The sequence below is a fragment of the Schistocerca cancellata genome, chromosome 1 (genome assembly GCF_023864275.1).
Source record: "Schistocerca cancellata isolate TAMUIC-IGC-003103 chromosome 1, iqSchCanc2.1, whole genome shotgun sequence".
NCBI lineage: Eukaryota > Metazoa > Arthropoda > Insecta > Orthoptera > Acrididae > Schistocerca > Schistocerca cancellata.
The window spans coordinates 193,209,687-193,226,467 of NC_064626.1; positions in this window are offsets into that span (position 1 = coordinate 193,209,687).

Below are 16,781 nucleotides of genomic sequence, written 5' to 3' on the forward strand. Positions count from 1 at the left end.
TCGGACATTCCGCGTTTTAATTCGCATATCCCATAGTTCACCTCATATCCTGGAGAACGGCGTTCCACAGGGCTCTGTATTGAGCATGCCCCTTTTCCTTGTGGTCATTAATGGCTTTGCAGCAGCAGTAGGGTCGGCTGTCTCACCCACGTTATATGCTGACGATTTCTGCATCTTTTTCAGCTCCTCCACCATTACTGTTGCAGAACGTCGGTTGCAGGGAGCCATACGCAAAGCGCAGGCGTGGGCCCTAGCCCATGTGTTTCAATTTTCTCCTGCGTTATGCATTTTTGTCGGCGTCGAACTGTCCATCCCCACCCTCACCTCTAGCTTCATGATGCGATGCTCCAGGTTGTTGACACTTACCGTTTTCTGGGATTGCTGTTTGATGCCCGGCTTACTTGGCTTCCACATATTCGTCAGCTCAAGTGTCAGTGCTGGCAGCATCTGAATGCCCTCCACTGCCTCAGCAACACAACTTTGGGTGTGGATCGTAACACGCTGCAGCAGCTCTACAAAGCCCTTGTGCTGTCTTGACTGGATTATGGGAGTGTGGCATATGGCTCAGCGTCGCCCTCAGTGTTGCAACTGCTGGACCCTGTCCACCATTGTGGGGTCCGACAGGCGACAGGATTATTGCGCACCATTCCTGTTAGTAGCCTACTTGCTGAGCCTGGGGTTGCTCTGCTCCACATTCGGCGTCTACAACTCGTAGCCAACTATGCTGCCCACGTTCGTTGTTCGCCCCGTCACCCTAACTACTGTCTCCTTTTCGCTAATGCGGCAGTCCATACCCCACACCGACGGCCGCGATCAGGCCATACCATTGGGATCCGTGTTCGGTCACTCCTTAGTGAACTCGACTGTTTGGCTCTTCCATCTGCTTTTCGGGTCCACCCACATACACCACTCTGGTGTATTTGTCAGCCGCAGCTTCGGCTGGACATCTCACAATGGCAAAAGGATTCAGTTCCTCCTGCAGTCTTGCGCCGCCAATTTCTTGCTCCTCTCGATGAATCCCACGACTCGGAGGCTATCTATACAAATGGCTCGATGGTTGATAGCCATGTGGGGTACGCTTATGCTCGTGCGGACTATGTAGACCAGCGCTCCTGGCCGGCAGGCTGCAGTGTTTACACCGCAGAGCTACCAGCTATTGTTCGTGCCCTTGAGAATATTCGTACTATCACTGGATAGTCTTTTGTCATTTGCAGTGACTCTCTCAGTAGTCTACAGGATCCTGACCAGTGCTACCCACGCCATCCCATTGTTGTTGCCATCCAGGAGTCCGTTCATGCTCTTGAACAGCGTGGACGTTCAGTGGTGTTCATATGGATCCCAGGACACGTACTCGCCAACAAGTTAGCTAACGAAGCCACCCGCAAACTGCCCTTGGAAATAGGCCTCCCATAACTGTTCTCTGATCGGTGTTACGCCATCGGGTCTTTGGGATGTGGGCAGACGAATAGTGCACTCTTTCTGTACCCAACAAACTGCGGCGAGTAAAGGACACCACGACCGTGTGGAGTTCCTCCGTGCAGGCCTCTCGCAGGGATTCTGTTATTCTCTGTAGGCTCTGCATTGGTCACTCTTGGCTGACGCATGGGTATCTGCTGCATCGACAGGACCCCCCTCATTGTCCCTGTGGTGAAAACATGATGGTGGCCCATATATTGTTGGAATGTCCTCTTTTAACCGCCCTCAAGAGAACTTTTAATCTCCTGGATGATTTATCATCTCTTTAGGTGACAATGTCTCTATGGCAGATCGTGTTTTAAGTTGTATTCGAGCAAGTGGCTCTTATAGGTCCCTCTAATTTAATTGTGTTACCCTCTTTTGTGCTGTATATTTTACATAGTTTTGTGTTGTCATTCGACTCCACCATAATCTTTTAGGCTGGAGGTTTTAACGTGTTGCAGAGTGGCTGGCTCATCCTATTGTTTTCATGATCAGCCAGCCACAGTCCTCTGCTGTACAGGTTTAATTCCTTCTGCCTTTCTTCTCTGTTGTTTTTGTTGCTGTGCTCCATTTTCCGTGTTGTCTTACCATTGACTTTGGGGCTTTTCTTCCCCCTGAATTTTTATTTTAGTGCTTCGCCTGACTGGTGGATAGTTTCACTGTGCTCTGTGTTTTTATGAAACAAGGGACCGATGACCTTTGCAGTTTGGTCCCTTTAATCTTTAAACCAACCAACCAACCATCCGAACAACGTTCGTTGCCGGCTGGCTGCAGCGTTTACACTGCTGAGCTGGTCGCCATCTTTCAGACCCTACAGTATATCCGCTCCTGCTCAGGTGAGTCCTTCGTTATCTGTAGCGATTCCCTGAGCGATTTACGAGCTATCGACCAGTGTTTCCCTCGTTCTCGTCTGGTGATGGCTATCCAGGTGTCCCTGCATACTCTTGCCCGCTTTGGCCGCTCTGTGGTCTTTGTTTGGACCCCGGGCCATGTTGGGATACCCGGCAATGAAAATGTTGACCGTCTGGCGAAAGAGGCCACCAGTAAACCATCTCTGGATGTTGGCCTCCCAGAGACTGATTTGAGGGCAGTCTTACGCCGCAAAGTTTTTGCACTATGGGATGATGAATGGCGCGAACTGACCACGTGTAATAAACTCCATGCTGTCTAGGAGACGACAGCTGTGTGGCAGTCTTCCCTGCAAGCCACTCCCAGGGACTCTGTAGTCCTTGTCGGCTCTGCATTTGCCACTCCCAGCTGACACACAGTTATTTACTGCGCCGGGAGGACCCTCCTGTATGTCGCTGTGGGGCGGCTTTGTGAGTGGCCCACATTTTGTTGGCCTGCCCCCATTTAGCTGTGGTCAGGTGATGCCTGATTCGCTCCCTGTCCTTTTAACTGATGACCCTGCTATGGCTGGCTTAGTTTTACGTTTTATTCGGGGAGGGGTTTTTATCGATTAATCTGAGCGTTTGTTGTGTCCTTTTGTGTTGATTCTGGCCTCTGGCCTACGATTTTAGTCTGATTTTTTAATGTGTTTCTAAGTGGTTGGCTTTTCCTGTTTTTATTTCTATGGTCGGCCAACCACCGTCACACTATGCGATTTTAGTTCGTTTTGTCTGGTCTTTGTCTAAGTTTCTTGTGGTGTCACCGCCAGACACCACACTTGCTAGGTGGTAGCTTAAATCGGCCGCGGTCCATTAGTACATGTCGGACCCGCGTGTCGCCGCCATCAGTACTTGCAGACCTAGCGCCACCACATGGCAGGTCTAGAAAGACGGACTAGCACTCGCCCCAGTTGTACGGACGACATTGCTAGCGACTAGACGTACGAAGCCTTCCTCTCATTTGCCGAGAGACAGTTAGAATAGCCTTCAGCTAAGCACATGACTACGACCTAGCAAGGCGCCATTAGCCTTACCTACTTTGAGAGTTATAGTATAAATGTCTCAAGAAGAACGCTGTATTCATCAGAAAATAAAAGTTAAGTATAAAGCAGCTACGTACTTTTTCTTGCTACCATTCAATAGTTATCCTGTTCCAGAATTCACGCCCGTCTGCATTACTAGCGTGCCTTTCGGCTACCTCCGAGTGGTGTGGCTGTATTGCTACGCCACAACAGATTGGCGACGAGGATGGGATCCATCTACTGGCTCGCCTCATCCCCAGGTGTTACCGACGATGCCTTCCATTCTGCCCCATGGCGTCGCGCCGCCGCAGCCGCCGCTGCAGCCGCCGCCGCTGCCGCCCGCAGAGGACGCTTCGCTGCAGCCGCCAACCGCCTCCCTGGGTCACGCGCCGCCGATCGCTTCCCGTGACCAGCTGTCGTCCGCCCTGGACCTCTGGCCCGCTCCGGACCACATGGCGTCATCGCGTGTCGGATACCCCGACGCAATGGAGGTCGACCCTGTCTCATTACGGGCGCATACGCCGCATGTTGACGTGCACCCTGGAGTAGGTTTCCAGGCGTTTCCTAGCTCCCCTCGGACCGAATGGCCGGGTGCGGGTGGCACAGCCTCGCCTGTTGTTAGGCTCCCCACCTCATCGCATACGTCAACATGGGGCCCTCCCCACGGCGGGCGGAAGCCTTATAACACGACCGTTCGCCGATTTGCGGGGGAGGAATGTGGTGTCACCGCCAGACACCACACTTGCTAGGTGGTAGCTTAAATCGGCCGCGGTCCATTAGTACATGTCGGACCCGCGTGTCGCCGCCATCAGTACTTGCAGACCTAGCGCCACCACATGGCAGGTCTAGAAAGACGGACTAGCACTCGCCCCAGTTGTACGGACGACATTGCTAGCGACTAGACGTACGAAGCCTTCCTCTCATTTGCCGAGAGACAGTTAGAATAGCCTTCAGCTAAGCACATGACTACGACCTAGCAAGGCGCCATTAGCCTTACCTACTTTGAGAGTTATAGTATAAATGTCTCAAGAAGAACGCTGTATTCATCAGAAAATAAAAGTTAAGTATAAAGCAGCTACGTACTTTTTCTTGCTACCATTCAATAGTTATCCTGTTCCAGAATTCACGCCCGTCTGCATTACTAGCGTGCCTTTCGGCTACCTCCGAGTGGTGTGGCTGTATTGCTACGCCACAACATTTCTTTTGTTCTGTGTCATCTGTGATCTATTGTTACTCGTTTTTATTCTCTGTGGGTGTTTTTAGTATTTGAAAAAAGGGACCGATGACCGTAGCAGTCTGGACCCTTTAATCCCACAAACCAACCAACCTTTAATCCCACGAACCAACCAACTCTCCTGCGAACCTTAAAAACCCCTGAAAGAAAGGATATTGCGGAAACATGGCTTAGCCACAGCCTAGGGGATGTTTCGAGAATGAGATTTTCACTCTGCAGCGGAGTGTGCGCTGATATGAAACTTCCTGGCAGATTAAAACCGTGTGCATTAACATTACCTAATATCATAACTGTTTTCGAATATAAGCTACTGCAAGGGTTCTCCAAAGCCTTGTCTTTGACACACAGCAGTAACTGGTCCGCACTCGATGAGTTGAACTTTATGTTTAAACATATTTTTCCACAAAGAAAGCATATGTTCATTTCTTGAATAACCCGAAGAAGACACGTACACAGTATTCCAGAACGATGCAATGTTCATACGTGTTTATTTATTTCGACTCCCAAATTTCCTACTTCTTTGCAAATTATGCAACCAAGTTTTTTGTTTGAAACGATTAACTACACCGTTTTCTCACAAAATGCGACTTCTTACCCGAGGACCAACTTAATGGACGATCATCTGACTTGCTGTCGTACACAAGTTCATTCACTGTATTTTCACACGTCGGTTAAGTGCTCAGGTTTATATTTTTACTTAAATTAACCACTGGCAACGTCGAAATTACAGAATTTTCAGTCAGACCGGAATTACTGACAAGGTTTAGAATTTTAGGTGCAGGAGAACCAGTAAAACAGTTTGTTATTCTGCTGCTCATCTTACCTGAACCCCTAAGCTGGGTTGCAACGATAGGTAGGACACGCCGTACAATCAGGCATACAACTCAGAAGAAGGGAACAGCAGATGGATAACTATGTGTACCGTGGCCCGTGTGTCGGCTCACTCTCAGAAAAAGAGTGTGGACTCAATGACTGGCTGTTAGCGATTTAACTATACAGAACGGTTCCTTGCCTCTTCGAAACGTTCTAAACAGTTCATTGTACCCCTTTTCCCACCACTGCCTGCACTGACCTCTTTCATATTGTGATTGCCAACATGAAAAATTAAATAAATCATATTTTCCTTCGTGTAATAAAGCGTAGGAAAACTTTTTAAATTCTCCAACATCGTAAAGAAATTACTTCGTCGAAGAAAATTCATAAATTCGCGTACCTCAGCATTCCCCCAGAAAAAGAGCATCGGGTTTAATGATGAATAGCTGGCCGATACGCACCTCGTCTATAGCTTCACCGAACGCGAAGGAAGAGCGGCAGCCGGCCGGGTTGGCCGAGCGGTTCTGGGCCTCTACAGTCTGGAACCGCGCGACCGCTACGATCGTAGGTTCGAATCCTGCCTCGGGCATTGAAGTGTGCGATGACCTTAGGTTAGTTAGGTTTATGTAGTTCTAAGTTCTAGGGGACTGATGACCTTAGAAGCTAAGTATCATAGTGCTCAGAGCCATGTAAACCCTTTTTGAAGAGCGGCACAACCACGCTATGCTGAGCCTATCTCGCAGCGACTGCAAACACGTCACACCACCTTTGAGTTTCACGCTCATTGTATTAAGCTATGTTCGGTGTTGTGTGTGTTGGTGATTACATACTAAGGTATATTGACTGTCCTGAACGTATTTTCAAACAAACGATAGCAGTTGGGGCAACAGACCGAATAAATTATAATTACATTATTGCTATAGAACGAGCTAAGGGAGACCAAGAATCCCTTATATCAAAACAGTCCCTGAACAACTTCAGAATTCCTGTCTGCGGAGTGAGTATTTACCCTATAGATACTTTTTTCGTCTGCTTCTTAACGATGTGACAAATTTTTGTTTTCTTTTTCTATGTGTAGCATATAAAAAGACTAATGTGTCAGGGGCAACACCGGTACTTGCAAAATGGTTGAATTCTATGGTTACCTACTGCAGTAATTTATATTATTCAATGTGTGTGTGACTGTGATTAGAAATCTGAAGAATGAATCTAATTCTAGTAATTGGCAACTATCTTATGGTGCTTAGAGATGAAAGACGAATGAAGAAATTATGAAAAGGACAAATATAAGTTTTTAACAGAATCTAATTTAAGGTATTCAATGTTTTAGAGAAACTGAAAACTTCAATTTTTATTTTAACTTGTTTTAGGTTAAATTGGATATGTTTCACAGATCCAAAGTGCGGAAATCGGCATGGATCAAATTTATTTCTATTCTGTTTGAGATTGGGTACAGAATTCTATGAACTTGGTAACTACAAAAAAAAACTATCAGTTAGTAAAAACTGAGGGTCAAACTTTGTTCAGTAGGTGTCATTTCAAAAGTACAATCGTAAGATTCAAAACTATTAAAATCACTGACACAGACTGCTTGTTTATCTCAGTTTATTTCGAAATGTAGTCTCCCTTTCCATATGAAATCATTCCCTCAAAATTAGTTTTAAATGTATACATCACCATTTGTTCTATATTATTAATTTCTGTGTCAGTGATAATGGTTGATTTATTTGCCTCTGTAAGGCTTTTTGTTTACAAAATTATTTTTTGTAAGTATAGTAAGTAGAATCACTGAATGAAAAACCTCAGAAACTATACAGTCACACCACTGTTTGTTACAGTATGTCCAGTGGGGCGTCTGGTATACTTACACAGTTTATGAAACAAGTCTTTGTACTGTCTTACTGTAGTATATTTCGTTAACAGTAACGGACAATACACTACTAAAACTTGTAAACCTGTTTACCAAAATTAAGCAAAAATGTCTGTTTCTAAGTGCATTACTCTAACGAAATGGAAAAAAATTTGCAGTTGACATGAAAGTGGCTGATATTCCCAAAAATATATGAAGATAGTAGGATACTTCCAGGCATATGAAAAGTGTTGGCCAGCCTAGATGCTGTGATTTCGCAGAAGTAAAGTTGTGACATGTGCTTGTTAGATGCTTGGATAGCTCAGTCAGTTATAGTATTGTACTAAAAAGGCGAGGATCTGTGTCTGGGTATGGGTACAGCACAGATTTCTCATCTACCAGTAAATTTAAAACCAGTGCGCAGTTCTCTACATTGCTGAATATAATTTGGTGTTTAAGACAGTTACATTTTCCCTGGGAGGAAATGGGATGAATTATAAGTTTACAGAAAACATTACATATTCACACTTGTTTGTGTTAATAAACGAAATATTTTTCTAAAATGTTAAAGTTCAGTAATGTAGGTAAGTAATAAAACCTAATGCTATGCACTTCCTCTATCCTAACCTACGTAATTTTGGTTTGATTCTTGTCACCAGACAGGAATATCATTTACTATAGTTATTTTCTTTTATCTTTTTATAATAAAGAATTCTGAAAGAATATAATAAAGAATTCTGAAAGAATTGAAGCCATAAATAAAATTATCATAACATGTCAATAGAGAAATCAACTCATGCATACCATGCTCCTCTTTTCACTATTGTTCACAGCTTACATATATTGTTTACTTTTTCATATACTTTATTAAATATATTGCTGACTTCAAAAAGATGAAGCTTTAAGAGTTATGCATTACTGAATTAAATTTTACTTGGTTTAATTACTGTACAAAGTGAAAATTTTAAATTATTTTGATTTGCAGATTAGTACTTAAAGGCTTAACATGCAACAGTAAGTGACTCGTTATCTGCTAGTAATTTTTGCGCCCTAAAACCAAAACAAAAAAAAACAAAAATCTGCTAGTAAGGAAAGGAGCAGATGACATCAGACAATAGACCAGATCACACAAGCAATGCGTTGACCAAAGGTAGGCTAGTTACAACATAGGGATGAATGTTCTTCCTTTTTTTGTATGATTTGTTAAAAACATATTTCTAGGCAAAGTGAGAGGAACTTATGTTTTGCTTTCCACAATCAGCGTCACGCAGTCATACACATCTAATGTAATCTTAAAAGTAGTTGTTTTCTTCTTAGTTGTTAATTATGACAGAAAATGTGTTTTTAACTAATTCTTGTTACATTCTTGTTTGTTTTGCATTATATATAACAATAATTTAGGTTATGATAAATCTAGGAATTCGTTATATTGGAATGTATAGAAACTTACCTTCCAGCAATCGAATTGACTACTTGAAAATGCTTAGACAGTTGTTATCATACTTTCTCTAACGTGGTTGAAATTTAATCATATATTTAAGTTTGTATTCACGCAATGCACTAATAAGCGCCATACACTCATGTGCTGAGGCCCCAATGTATTCATTTCATAAGGGTAATAGTACCTTGTAACAATTACTGTGCATTTATCATTGGGGCTGAAATACATACAAAAATTTCCTTCTCATATGTGGAATACTCAAAACAGGAAGTCGACTATTAAAAAAAAGTTGCTTTGTTTCGAACTGCTTTTACAGTGGGTGGAACTGTCTCATTATTACTAAGTAGGCTAAGGTAGCTGTTACAACAGACCCAAAGAAATGTAGGCTGATGTCGAAAAAGCCACAAGCGGAGAACTGCAGCTTTTCCAAGGAGAGATCGAGGACAGCAGTCGCTTTTCGTAGCAGCAGCCTCATCTTTGCCATCCTTTTCCCAGCTGTGTCAGCTCTTTCCACTGCTGAAGAGCACGCCCAGGACGCAATCAGAAGGTGGATGAGTGACAGGACCAGAAAAAAAGACAATGAGAACAGCGTTATCCATTTAGTTTGTTGCGGCATTTGTGACGCTGCTGCTACTGCTGTGATGCCATACATCAGCGAGACTATGACGACAGCGTTGTAGAGGACGGCGAGCAGCAGGGCAGGACCAAAGTGCAGCGAACAGAGGCGGCCAGTCCTGTGCAGCACCATCCTGGCGTGCTGCAGCCTCCGCAAACTGTCCACCACAGATGCGTCCACAGCAGGTGGTACCGCTCGCGTCACCGCCTCATCCAGTTCCGCTTCAGAGGTGACCGGTGGCTGGACACCCCTCAACATCAACGTGCTGACGACACCCAGCCGGTCTCTCACAGTCAGCACTATTCCCAGGAACTGCACGTGCCACAACAGGGAGTAGGCTGGCAGGCAGATCAAAACCATCTCACTTGGATCTCGTGACATTGCCCCACTACTAACTGCTGGCCCCAAAGGGAACACTACCACCGTGCCTAATAAAATGAGAGTAACAATACGGGTTCTTCTCTGAATTTTTCGCATATATACATCATCATGATGAGTTAACAAATTATCAGCCAGCTCCAAGTTCTTGATAACTTCATTCAGATAGTGCTTTCCTGTTATAATGGAAGTGAACAACATTACAGCTGGTTCTAGCCAATTAAGATATGTGATGACCATGTATATATGGTAAATACCGGCAATGGGGTGTACTTTAGCTTGTATACATTCTTCACCATCAATACACAGTGTACCTACTGTTATAACTACACCGACCCATGTTGCGGATATGAGGAAGTTGATAATGTCGTCGAGTTTTATACTAGCAATAAATGCGACATGTGTTCTGCCATAACAGGTCACTGGAGCCAGACCACATACTTGGCTTATGACATTCAATGGTCTAATGGCATTTCTGAAGCCACATTCATTGTTTATAATGTAGATGTCAGACATAATCTTCACGTATGCTATTGTACGATGATGAAAACACACTTTTACCCTCAGAAGAAAGTTCTCTGACGTAGCAGGGCAAGGATGATTCTTACTCTCTATGAAGACCTGGAGCAACGTTTCTTCTGACCTTCTCCTGGTGTAACAACCAATAAATTGTCGTATGTTAGCTCTGGTCAGTTCAGGCAACAGTGATAGATGCGCAGCCACCTTCAGAAGTAGGTATCCAACAATATTGCTGCAGCGTAAGCCGACTACCTGTATTGATCATACTGAGGTACCGCAGTACTGCGTCCTGCAGAGCAGGAACGATCGAACTTCATGCAGGGCAATCAAGAAAATTAAATTTATCCATTAGCGAAAGCTGGTGTCACTTCAATTTCATCCATAGTCCACTTTATCTGCTTATCAAAGCGACGTTAATTTCGTTGCTGCCTTTCTTTGTGTCAGCGTCTGTGTCGTGGCCATATACGTCACAAGTAGGAATCGACGTTACTTAAAACTGATGAATTCTTACAAATGAGCAGACAGCTAACAAAAGTCATTTGGCATCAAGATTAATTAAATGTAAATTCATTAATTTTTTTGTGCTACATGGCAATTCTTATGATACTGTGTATAAAATGGCATTTTTGAATGATACAGAGGTAAGAAGCCTGGGTGAATGTTGGTGGATTTCGTATCATCTACTTTGTTGTAAAACTGAAACGTGCAACTACAAAAGAAAAGAAAATGGAGACGTGGCAGTCTCCTTCTTGTCATACTCACCGTCTGTGTTGTATCTTTCATTCTAGCCTTTGTCACTGCATTGTGTGACATATTGTCCAATATAAGAAGAGATTTAAGTCAAACAGTTGTTGATGCAATAATAAATTAGGGCTATCCGGTTGACATTGCTGTCAGATGTTATCTCTGTAGTCATCATACACCAATCTCTTAGAAGTGTGTTGCGAGCTTTGCAGTAATCGAGTGTTCAACAGTTCTGTAGTTACCACATGCACATTGCATAACTACATCAGCGCACGGGGTTAGAAGGTCGTATGACATTGTTCTTAATTTTACTCTAGAGTGGTAACAACAGTCATCTGCCTTTATGTACAGAGACACTCATGAATAGAAAAGTATCTGGACAGGTTGGTCAGCAATAATAACTTCGATGTTATTCCCCGAAACGTTTACAACTGTTGTAGTGGAGGATTTCCATCTACTGGAGCTTCGGTTCTGTGCATGCTTGACTCATTACATGTATGCCATTTTCTATTCTCCAGACAACCGAGCGAGGTGGCGCAGTGGTAGCACACTGGACTCGCATTCGGGAGGACGACGGTTCAATCCCGCGTCCGGCCATCCTGATTTAGGTTTCCCGTGATTTCCCTAAATCGCTCCAGGCAAATGCTGGGATTGTTCCTTTGAAAGGGCACGGCCGACTTCCTTCCCCATCCTACCCTTATCCGATGAGACCGATGACCTCGCTGTTTGGTCTCTTCCCCCAAACAACCCAAACCAACTCTTTTCTCCAGACGTCATTCTTGCTGTGACACGATCAAACTGACGAGGAACTGGTACTGTCTATGTATTGAGAACCTCCTGTCTGCTGGTATGTGTAAATCGATCGTACGATCGTTTTAAATCACGTATACAGGGTGAGTCACCTAACGTTACCGCCGGATGTATTTCGTAGACCACATCAAATACTGACGAACCGATTCCACAGACCGAACGTGAGGAGAGGGGCCAGTGTAATTGTTTAATACAAACAATACAATAATGCATGGAAGTATGTTTTTTAACATAAACCTACGTTTTTTTAAAAAGGAACCACGTTAGTTTTGTTAGCACGTCTGAACATATAAACAAACACGTAATCAGTGCCGTTTGTTGCATTGTAAAACGTTAATTACATCCGGAGATATTGTAACCTAAAGTTGACGCTTGAAACCTCCGACGTTCAGTTGCATGTTGTAACAAACACGGGCCACGGTCGGCGAGCAGCATCTGCAGGGACATGTTTACGATGATGACCGTGTTTACGAGTGTGGCTGTAGTGTACTGTTGTGGTTTGGTCTAGCTGTCGTAGTGTCCTCGTGTAGCGCTTGCTGCTATTGTTATTCTGCATTCGTCTCCGCACGCAGACCAACTGTAGTACACCCTGTTACCCGACGTCTGTGATAGTGTAGTGTTGTAGGAACTGTGACCATGGTGTGTTCGAACTCAGAAAAGACGGAGATGATACTCATCTATGGCGAGTGTCGACGAAATGCAGCTGATGCCTGCAGGGTGTATGCAGAACGGTACCCGGACAGAGAGCATCCAACGTGCCGCACATTGCAAAACATCTACCGCCAACTGTATGCAACAGGTATGGTCGTAGCACGCAAACGGGTCCGCAACAGGCCCGTCACAGGAGAAGCGGGTGCAGTTGGTGTATTAGCTGCTGTTTCCATGAACCCACACATGAGTACACGGGACATTGCGAGAGCCGGTGGACTGAGTCAAAGTAGTGTCATGCGCATACTGCAACGTCACCGCTTTCACCCGTTTCATGTGTCGCTACATCAGCAATTACATGGTGATGACTTTAATCATCGAGTGCAATTCTGTCAATGGGCATTAACAGAGAATGTGTTGCAGTTCTACCTGTTTACCGTTCAAGCGGGTTTCACAAATCACGGGGAAGTGAATCTACGGAACATGCATTACTGGTCCGTGGACAATCCTCGCTGGCTCAGACAGGTAGAGCGACAGCGACCGTGGACTGTAAATGTATGGTGCGGAATCATCGACGACCACCTCATTGGTCCTCACTTCATTACAGGGACCCAAACAGCTGCAACATACATCGCGTTTCTACAGAATGATCTGCCAACGTTGCTCGAAAATGTCCCACTGGAAACGCGTCGACGTATGTGGTATCAGCATGATGGTGCATCTGCACATTCCGCAATTAACACTAGGCTGACCCTTGACAGGATGTTCGACGGGCGTTTCATAGGACGTGGTGGACGCATAAATTGGCCAGCCCGTTCTCCTGATCTTATACCTCTGGACTTCTTTCTGTGGGGTACGTTAAAGGCCCCCAGGGGCTCAGCATTCATTTGCTGGGTACGGGCTTGGCGACCCCGGGGTTCCTGAGCTGGGAACTGGTAAGCGCCGCCAGTCCCCTGTCACCGTAAGCTCTGAGCACACTTCAGCGATCACCGTCCGTCGCGGCGGTGGAATGTTGTGTGTCTCAGGGAATGGGGATCTTGGCTTGACCGCCTGGATCGCGAGGATGGAATAAACCTCTATAAACAACCCCTCAATCCTAAGGTGTGCTGCGTGCTGATGAGATGCATGGCAGTTGAGGTGGAACAGTCGTTAGCGGGCAACCTCTGGGGAACCTGCCCCACCTCAGTTGTATAAGGCTTACCTAGGCACGCGGGGCTCTGTCTAGGTGGACTCCTAGTTCCCGAGCTGCTCGTGGGACCGAGATGGAACCCTAGAACTTTTCTTCTTCTCCTCCCAGCGGAAAGGGTGGGCCGCTGGTAGGTTCTAACACCCAATCTCACAAGAGGGCTCGTGTAGCCAGTCCTCCTGATTCAGGTATTAGTAACAAAACGCATACTGCTTCGCAGAATGTGTTTCTCATAATTAGAAGAAATGATGGGAGTTTTGAAAAAGTTTCGCCATTTTATATACAGAAGGGCTTAGAAGGTATTGCTGGCACATTAAAATCTGTAAAGCGCTTGCGAAATGGCACCTTGTTGGTTGAAACATCTAGCTTCTAGCAAGTCCAGAACCTTCAGAAGGCACAATTTCTTGGGGAGTTTGCGATTGAGACTGAATTTCACAACACCTTGAACTACAGCAAGGGTGTTGTAACTTGCAGAGATCTCGTTGACATTCCCCAAGACGAACTGAAGTCTGAATGGTCCCGGGAAGGAATTGTCGACGTGCAACACGTTATGAAACGGGTGGATGGTGCACTCATGAAATCTGACTCGTTTATCCTTACGTTTAACAGCACCAAATTGCCCGAGCATGTGAAGGCAGGTTTCCTACGTCTCAGTGTACGGCCTTATTACCCCAACCCCATGCGATGTTTTAAATGCCAACACTTTGGACACATTACTCTCGGCTGTAAAGGGGAAGTCACTTGCGGGAAATGTGGTAAAGCCGCCCATGAGGGAATTGGTTGCTCCTCTCCTCCCAAGTGTGTCAACTGCTCTGGGGATCACCCTGTGTGGAGTGGGAATGTAGAGTTTTCCTTGAGGAACGGAAGATCCAGGAACTTAAAACCACCAAACGCATCCCATACGGTGAGGGAAAGAAAACTTACAAGTCCCTGCAGCCGCCCACGTTCGCTGCTTCCTTTTCTTCCGTTCTGAAACAGCCAGTCTCGAAAACAGATGCCGCTACACAAACGGAGGTTGCTACTGTCAGCACTAGCACCTGCGTTTGTCAATGTACGTGTGCTGCTGCTGTTCCTGTGAAGCCTGCTGCTCCTCCCCGGCCTTCTGACCAGGCCGAGGTAGCTGACGTCATGGAGCTTCCTGCCCCTTCCCAGGTCCAGTCTTGAGCATGCCCAGCGCTGCTACACCCACTACTCCTTCTGAGGTTTTCGGCTCCAATGCCACCTCAGGCCAGAATATCGAAGTCAAAGCCAAAGGTGACGATTCGCCCGCCACAGGAGACTGAAGTTTTTCAGTCTGCTGATGTTGATGTCATTCTCTCTGACGTCTCTCTCGACTCCTCTTCAGGCGATGGAGGTTCATGTCAGACTGGGGCAGTCATCTCGCCCCAAAACTGACCCTCCACCTGTAGTGGGCTCTCCTCCCCGACAGAAAGTGAGAATGAAGGTACTCCCACCCTGATAGATGGCTCCCATTATACAGTGGAGTATGAATGGATTCCGGGCACATGTGGAGGAACTGCACCTCCTTGCACGGCAACACCCCCTGTGCTTGTGTTTACAGGAAACGCATCTAAAACCATCTGATGCTCCTGTACTAAGGGGCTATACGTTGTATCGTAAAGATGACCTGATTGGAGACAAAGCCAAAGGCGGAGTCGCCTTGTTTATCAATAATGACCACCACTCCTCTGCTCTCCCCCTGGATACTGACCTGCAAGCAGTTGCAGTTGAAATTCATTCCCATCGGAGGCTTACCGTTTGCTCCCTTTATTTACCCCCTCTGGATGCAGTGACCTTAGACGCTCTCACAGATCTTATCGACCAACTCCCCTGCCCATTTCTCCTCCTGGGAGACTTCAATGCCCATCATGTCCTGTGGGGCTCCGCTTCTCTTTGCACTCGAGGTCGAATTTTGGTGAGCCTCCTAAAATCTCAAGTGTTGTGCATCCTGAAAACAGGTACTCCCACTCATTTCTCTACTGCTACTGGGTCATTCTCAGCCTTTGACCTATCTTTCTGCTCTCCAACCCTCACCGACTCTGTTCACTGGGAGGTCATTGACGACCTTCATTCCAGCGATTACTTCCCCATCCGCATTCATCTCCTGGATGGTGTATTGCTGGAGCAGAGGCCGCCATCGTGGATTATTGGCAGGCCTAACTGGCTTCTGTTCACTCGGTTGGCTGTCTTTGAACGCCACAACAGCGTACAGGAATGGGTGGATCACATCACACTTGTGATCCATCATGCTGCCGACCTGTCCATACCACAGTCTTGTGGCCCTCCTAAGCGGCGCCTTGTGCCTTGGTGGACGGAAGAGTGCCGTTCAGCCATCTGGGACAGGCGTGCAGCTCTTCGCCGATTTAAATGCCACCGAACAGCGGTCAATCTTACCGCCTTTCGCATCGCGAGAGCCAGGGCACGCTGTGTCATTAAAGAGAGTAAGAAAAGGTCATGGCAGGAGTTCCTGGACTCCATCAACCGTTCCACTGGTTCCACAAAAGCATGGGAATCCATCTGGAGGATTTCTGGTAAAAGCAGCTGTCTACCAATAGCTGCAGTCCTGAACCAGGGATGCCTCCAAACAAAACCCAGAGCCATTGCTCAGACGCTGGCAGAGCATTTTGCACGAAGTACTGCCACTGCAACCCGGGATCCTGCATTTCGTCGCTACCGTGCGACTGTCGAAAGAGAGAAGTTGGACTTTCGGTCGAACAGTTCTGAGGCCTACAATTCCCCTTTCTCCATGTGGGAACTTGAATCGGCCCTTACTGCGACTTCTGACACTGCACCAGGTTACGACCGCATCCGGTACTCCATGCTTCTACATCTGCCAGCGGCGTCAAAGGAAATCCTCTTCGAATGTTTTAATCTGATATGGCAGACAGGAGTGTTCCCCACCTCGTGGAGGGAGGCAATCCTCATACCTCTCCTCAAACCAGGAAAGGACCGCACATGTCCCAGTAGTTATCGTAGTATCGCCTTGACAAGCTGTGGCGGAAAGACCCTGGAACGGATGGTTAACCGTCGTCTGGTATGGCTGTTAGAGACTAGACAGCTCCTTAGCCGCTTTCAGTGTGGATTCCGAAAATTTCGGTCCACGGTCGACAACCTGACCCTTCTAGAGGCGGCTATTCAGCAGGCTTTCCTCCGTCAGCATCACTGTATTGGTATCT